This window comes from Sebastes fasciatus, chromosome 2 (assembly GCF_043250625.1).
Source record: "Sebastes fasciatus isolate fSebFas1 chromosome 2, fSebFas1.pri, whole genome shotgun sequence".
NCBI lineage: Eukaryota > Metazoa > Chordata > Actinopteri > Perciformes > Sebastidae > Sebastes > Sebastes fasciatus.
The window spans coordinates 3,652,724-3,660,567 of record NC_133796.1 but is presented as its reverse complement, the minus strand read 5'-3'; the positions used below and the strand labels follow the sequence as shown (position 1 = coordinate 3,660,567).

General features: G+C 44.7%; 1 long non-coding RNA gene across 1 annotated transcript in view; it reads right to left on the bottom strand.

Annotated features, from left to right (window-relative positions):
- Window positions 1-7,844, bottom strand: part of LOC141782433 (uncharacterized) — a 53,925-nt gene that overhangs the window by 45,511 nt on the left and 570 nt on the right. The window lies entirely within an intron of this gene.

The following is a 7,844-nucleotide window of genomic DNA, read 5'->3' as shown; positions in this document are numbered from 1 at the left end:
AATAAAGTCGTTATATTACGAGAAAAAAGTCATAATTTTAAGAGAAAAAAAGTCGTAATATTACGAGAATAAAGTCATAACTTAACAAGAAAAAAAGAAAATAACACGTAAAATTACTACTTAATAATATTATGACTTTATTCTCATAATACTACGACTTTTTCTCTCTTAAACCTTTGACTTTATTTTCATAATATTATGACTTTATTCTCGAAATCTCAGATTTTTTTTTTTTCCCTCAATGTGGCCCTAATACTCCGTTCTACCGTCGTACCATAGACCTACAACAATGATAAATAAAAATGAAAATGTAAACAAAAAAGTTATTCATTTCCATTTTTATAAATCCCCAGGGAGCCACTGGAGAGGAGCTGAAGAGCCGCATGTGGCTCCGAAGCCGCAGGTTACGGACCCCTGATCCAGAGTTACAGTCTTCTTGGTACATAATTCCTGCTTTTTCCTCAGCAAGCAAACACAACACACCATGAAAGTGCAAAATAAAAAGACCGGATTTGTTTCACTCAGATCGCAGAAGCCACGTACGAACTTAATTTGAAATTTCTATTTTGTCTCACTGGATCTGTCAACAAACACCAACCATTCATGGGTGTCAGTATTGTGTTAAGATACACACTGCCGGCCTCCACCCATCGTTGTCATCACGTCAGATCTGCAAACACACACAACCTGGTTAAACACACAACAGCACACAAACCTGCTGGACTTCATCTCTGCTCTGATTTGTTTTTAGTAAAATACAATAATCCTTTATGTGTACCGCAGCAGAGAAATTTGCATCGAATTAAGAAATGGATTAAGTAATGGATGCAGACAGTGGTTCTCTAAGTGAGCGTCCCTGGCGCTCTGCAAGGGAGTCTGTGAAAAGATTTCAGATTCATTCATTTAAATTACACTTTTAGTTCCATTTTTTTTTTTTCTTACAAAAATGACTTCAACGAATATTTAAATTTTTAAATCTAAAATAGTTCATAGATTATGTTTTAATCTGACAAATTCAGAATAATTTTAAAAGGAACAGTGTGTAATAATTAGGGGGATCTATTGGCAGAAATGTAATATAATATATGTAATATAATATTAATAACTATGGGTGAGGACGAGGACCTCTGGAATAGGCCGCCAGAAGAGCTGAGGACATCACAATCTATAAATACCTTTAAAAGAAATCTTAAAACATATCTTTTTAGTTTAGCAATCTCTTAATCTTTAATCTATTAAAAACATTTATATATTTTAAGCTTTTTATCTACCCTCTCCTAATGTGTTATGTTCATTGTATTGTTGTATTTTCATTGTATTCTTGTGTTTTTATTGTATTGTTGTATTTATTATATTGTTGTATTTTTTTACCATTGTATTGTTGTATTTTATTGTATTTTCATTATATTGTTGTATTTTCATTATTGTTGTATTTTATTGTATTGTCATTGTATTGTTTTATTTGTATTGTATTGTTGTATTTTATTGTATTGTATTGTATTGTTTTAATTTATTGTATTGTTGTATTTTATTATATTGTTGTATTGTCATTGCATTGCTGTGTTTTCATGACCTGCTCCATCATTCTGAACAAAAGGCAGGGAGGGGAACCAAGTACAAAACAACAAATAGAAACAAACAACAAAAACCAAACAGAGGACCAAAACCAAAAATCACATACCAGGGAAAACACGAGGAACACCAGGATTAGAGCAGGAGGAAACAAGGAACACGGAGGACAAGGTAGACGGGGCTGGAGAGACAAACGAACCGACAAGGACAGATGGGAAACACACAGGCTTAAATACCATACATGACTACACACAGGTGAAACAAATCAGGGCGGGGCAGACAATCAACAAAAGGCGGGAAAACAAACAAAGGAGGGAAGTAAAACCAGACAAGACACAGGAGGCGTGAATTACCAAATTAAAACAGGAAACACCGGAATAATCTAAAAATACACCAAATCCAAAATCACAAAAGTAAATAATAAGAGGCTGGCACAGCCAGAACATGACATAGCCTCCCCCTCAAGGGACGGATCCCAGACGTTCCACAAACAGAACCGGGTGGGCGGAGGGGGGTCCGGAGGAGGGACTCCAGGAACAGTGGGCACCGATTATCTCAGGCGGACGGCCCGAGGGTAAAACCGGGACAGAGTCAGGGAACTCGGGCGGACGGCCTGAGGGCAGGGCAGAGACGGAAAACTCCGGTGGATGACCCGGGGGCAGAACCGGGACAGAGTCTGGGAACTCGGGCGGACGGCCCGGGGGCAGGGCAGAGTCAGATCCGGGAAACTCAGGCGGACGGCCCGGGGGCATGGCAGAGACAGAGCCGGGAAACTCCGGTGGATGACCCGGGGGCAGAACCGGGACAGAGTCTGGGAACTCAGGCGGACGACCCGGGGACAGAACCGGGACAGAGTCTGGGAACTCGGGTGGACGGCCTGGAGGCAGGGCAGAGTCCGAGCCGAGAAACTCCGGCAGATGACCCGGGGGCAAGGCAGTCAGAGCCGGGAAACTCGGGGTCTTGGAACTGTGGCCCAGCAGTCACAGGAACAAGGTTTTTGGGCTGAAACCCAGGCGAAACAGGAGGTGACGGTTGCGGCCCAACCGGCGAACCGGACGGAGCAGGAGGTGACGGTTGCGGCCCAACCGGAACAGCAGGTGGCGGTTGCGGCCCAACCGGAACAGGGCACTTGGAACAGGAGTCGGCCGGGCCCCCGACAGGGCACTTGGAACAGGAGTCGGCCGGGCCCCCGACAGGGCACTTGGAACAGGAGTCGGCCGGGCCCCCGACAGGGCACTTGGAACAGGAGTCGGCCGGGCCCCCGACAGGGCACTTGGAACAGGAGTCGGCCGGGCCCCCGACAGGGCACTTGGAACAGGAGTCGGCCGGACCCCCGACAGGGCACTTGGAACAGAAGTCGGCCGGACCCCCGACAGGGCACTTGGAACAGAAGTCGGCCGGACCCCCGACAGGGCACTTGGAACAGAAGTCGGCCGGGCCCCCGACAGGGCACTTGGAACAGGAGTCGGCCGGACCCCCGACAGGGCACTTGGAACAGAAGTCGGCCGGACCCCCGACAGGGCACTTGGAGCAGAGGCCGGCCGGACCCCCGACAGGACGCTTGGAACAGAGGTCGGCCGGACCTCCGACAGGACACTTGGAGCAGAGGCCGGCCGGACCCCCGACAGGACGCTTGGAACAGAGGTCGGCCGGACCTCCGACAGGACACTTGGAGCAGAGGTCGGCCAGACCCCCGACAGGACGCTTGGAGCAGGGGTCGGCCGGACCCCCGACAGGACGCTTGGAGCAGAGGTCGACCGGACCGCCGACAGGACACCTGGAGCAGGGGTCAGCCGGACCTCCGACACAGAAGCAGGCCCGAATTTGGATGGAACACTGAGCAACTTAGGAGAACGCCGCCTCTGAGACCCACGCTTCCTTCTGGGAGATCCAACCCCTAGCATGACATCTGGCTCGAAGCTAGTGTCCTGGATGCCAGCATGGCGAGGAGCAGACTGGAAACCCAGTGGGCCTCCCAGGGCAAGGCGGGTTCCCAAGAACAGATCCGGGGCTGATGCTAGCCTAGAGCTAGCTGACTGCTGGGGCATGGGCCGAAAGCTCAGGAAGCCAACGCCAACAGCCTGGAGTGGAGAATGGTGACCCGTAGGCAGGGAGACCTGATGGGTGTGCATGAACTGGTCCAGTCTCTTTGTTACAATGTCCAAGTGGGGCACAAAATGGCTCACCCATGGCTTCTCCTTAAAATATAGCCTCTGCACAGCAAGCTGTTCCAAGATGGGACTCCAGGCATCAGAATCAGCAGAAAAGAGTCTTTCCACAGTCCTTTCAAAATTACCAACCTTCAAAAAAAACATTTGCAGCTCTGCTGGGTCCATTTTACTGGTCGGTTCGTTCTGTCGTAAGAAGAGTTTTCAGAGGGAACCCAAACGCAGAGTGACAGGCAGGACAGGTAGTTTTGAAAATAAAGCGAGCTTTAATAGAGCTGAACAAATCCAAAACACAAAAGGCAGGGAGGGGAACCAAGTACAAAACAACAAATAGAAACAAACAACAAAAACCAAACAGAGGACCAAAACCAAAAATCACATACCAGGGAAAACACGAGGAACACCAGGATTAGAGCAGGAGGAAACAAGGAACACGGAGGACAAGGTAGACGGGGCTGGAGAGACAAACGAACCGACAAGGACAGAGGGGAAACACACAGGCTTAAATACCATACATGACTACACACAGGTGAAACAAATCAGGGCGGGGCAGACAATCAACAAAAGGCGGGAAAACAAACAAAGGAGGGAAGTAAAACCAGACAAGACACAGGAGGAGTGAATTACCAAATTAAAACAGGAAACACCGGAATAATCTAAAAATACACCAAATCCAAAATCACAAAAGTAAATAATAAGAGGCTGGCACAGCCAGAACATGACAGATACTTTCGTTCTTTTACTTCAGTAAAATGAATAGAAGACATTTACATGTATATTTACTTTCCACCTGGATTTGTTTTTACTGATATGTAAATGTTCATATTTGCATAGAAAGTCAGCACACAGGTTCTGTTTAAGACCTATTCCCTTCAAGCACAATACCTGTCTTGTCCCTGTGTGAGCACTTTGATGGTCACTCAGTGGCTCCTTGTAACCAGGTTAGTCAATGATTTCAGATCCGCAGCGAGCATGACCACGTCAGCTGATATGATCGTGAGAGTGAGAACACTTGTTGATAAAAACATGACTGAGTTCTTAACTTAAACCAACACACCTGCCCGCCTGCACCAGTTTGACTTTGTACCTGGAGGCTGGATGGATGGGGGTTGGTGTTGGCTCTCTGTTTAGGTTCATATATCTCATAACAGCTGCTTTCTGGTGTTAGTGTGCCAGGCAGGTTGAACCAGAAGTACTCCGACACTACTGTAGTGAGTCTCTTTGTCACGTTATTGGACAGGCTGGTGGTTTAAGAGGCTTCCTATTGGATGGACAAGTGTGGGGCTATTGAGCAGATAATTTATAGATAGATCATAAAGGCTAATTTGGGATAATAAAATAGGCTTCACTTCCTCCTTTCCTTCCCTGTAGAGACAACTGTGTTTTTTAGGCTGCGTTCGGATTCGAAAGTAGCTTTAGAAGGGTTTACACCAAACGTTCCCAGGACTTTTAGTTCCCGGAACTAATCTTCAAGGATCTAAAAGGTTCCTTCAGCTCACTGTTGTCTGCGTTTCCACCGCGGTCTAAAGCATGGATGTATAAAGAGAACTGGATGCAGCTGTTGGAGGCGGAGCCCCGTTCATTGCAACGGTCTGCTTTACATAGAAACGGTCTGCTTTACATAGCAACGGTCTGCTTTACATAGCAACGGTCTGTTATACATAGCAACGGTCTGTTATACATAGCAACGGTCTTCTATACATAGCAATGGTCTGCCATACATAGCAACGGTCTGCTATAAATAGCAACGGTCTGTTATAAAGAAATTACAGACCGCAGAACGCCGTGATTAACCAATCAGAATCAAGTATTTATTTTGTGTAATAACAAAAAATAAAATTATTGCTTCTGTGACAAATTTCCAGAGTTGTAAAATCATAACACAATACGATTTGGCGTGTGATGAACCTTCAAATTCAAAGATCTGTTACTCAAACCCGACTATTTCATGTCTCACCGGCACCTGAAACAAACACTCCGACCAACACGAGTCTTTTGCATTTTTTGAATACCAGCGGGTTTCTGTCTGAGCACCTAAACAAGCCCTCAAGGTGTGAAAAACAAAATGGGTATGAACACAGCCTGAGGCCGCTTGTAAAGTCAGTCAGTTTTGGCTTGACAGTAGTACATGAGACAGGTAATCTGAAATAGATCATGTGCCTCTGTGTCCTCCGGTGCTCCTAACGGCATCTGCAAGATTTCACAGACTGGAGGAAACAACCAATCAGAGCTGATCTGAAGTCTGCCGTCTCTGAGCAGCTGTCAATCACTCACAAACTCCGATCAAATGGTCAAACGGAGGCAGCGCTGATCAAATATGAATAACTATTCTGTTACTGTAATGCCTATTTCTCTCCTCAGATGTTGTCAGAAACATCTTGTAGTGTGCCACGCCCGAGAAGTTATCTGATACGATACTTCCTCATTTCACAACAAAAACCTAGATAAGGAGGCAGCTGGCTGGAGGGAGATGCCTGAAAGTTTACTGAGGCTACTATTGGCTGTACTGTTTGTCATTTTCAGTAAATATCGCAGTATCAAACATGTGTTTTCTGTTTAAAACACACAAAAGTTAGAAGAGAGCAAGTACTACTCACCCATCAAGTGGTTACGTCTCCAGTCGGATCTGGAGCTCACAGCTGATTGGTACATGGTTTGTTTACAGTGCATATTTAACAGAGTGTTGGAGAGAGATGTTATTAGACTGTAAGTAAATAAAAAGACTACAAGGTCAATATTATTCATCATTATAATAAATTATTAGTTCTGCGTTATTATAAATAAAGTATAAGATCCTTTTCTAGAGGCAGTAATTGTTCACTTTACCAGATAAAACTGCGAGAAAGGGGAAGTAGGCAGAACGTTTTTGGCATCATTGAGCAAAAATCTCATAATATTATTATATTGTAATTCAAGTGTTCTGGAAGTAAACTAGACTTCTGCACCTCCTCATGGCTCTGTTTTCAGAATAGAGAATCGGTTCTCGTTAAGAATGAGTTCTTAGTTGTCCGATTCCTTGGCATCTCATGCCTCCGTGACTATCGTTTCCTCTTATTGATACTTTCCAACAGTTCCACATGCACAATGACGCATACTCACGCTGTATCATGTTTCAGTTTGTTTGGGACCGGAGCCAACGTGACGCTACTAAACCTGAGGGGAAGCACTCTATTTTTTCCCTGATAAAGCGACACTGTGAACAACAAATCTGTGTTGAAATCAGCGGGAGGGAGTTAGTAACGTTAGCTGTTAGCAGCCGTTAGCAGCACAGTCCTGACTGGATAAATACCGGAGATACCAACGTTAACGGAGGTGCCATTGAGTTATTATTATGAGACGTTCAAAGTCGGCTCAGGAAAAATGACTATTTGGGAAAGGTAAATTACAACGATATCATGATGTGTTCAAATGTAATCTTGTAAAATTAAGTTTTTTGGTGAGAAACTTGAATAAATCCAGTTGTTTGAAGGAGATGTTTTCACAGCAATATAAAATAGATATTTGAGAGAGAATTATGACCTGTTGAACTTCCCAACACTAGCTCTAAGCAGCTTACCAATATTTCTTCTAATCAAAGTAAAGATTTAAATATTCATAATAATTTGTATTGTGTGTTTTTATGCAAATAACCACTATAGATGACATTAACAAAGTACAGCACAGCACGGTACTGTGTACCGCACCATCCCTCCCCCTTAAATAGCGCTCCCCAGAAGCTACGGTGTAATTCGAACACTATAATTTTTTTAATGTAAAATATATCAAACATTGAATGACATCAGATCTAAAATGTTATTCCTTCATTTAGCGCAGAGATTTAAAATGTGGCAGAAAAAAAACAACTTGCCTACCACAGTGGCAGGAAGTGAATAAAGTTTATTTCAGACCGTGCTGCCGGGTCACAAACTTTCTCATTTTACAGCTAAACCGTGCACTACAAGATGTTTCTGAGAACATTTGATGAGAGAAGTAGGCAGAATATTGATTCATATTTGATCAGCGCTGCCTAGTTTGACCGCGTGGTCGGAGTTGGCGAGTGATTGACAGCTGCTCAGAGACGGCAGACTCCAGCTCGGCTCTGACTGCTTGTTTTCCTCTGGTCTG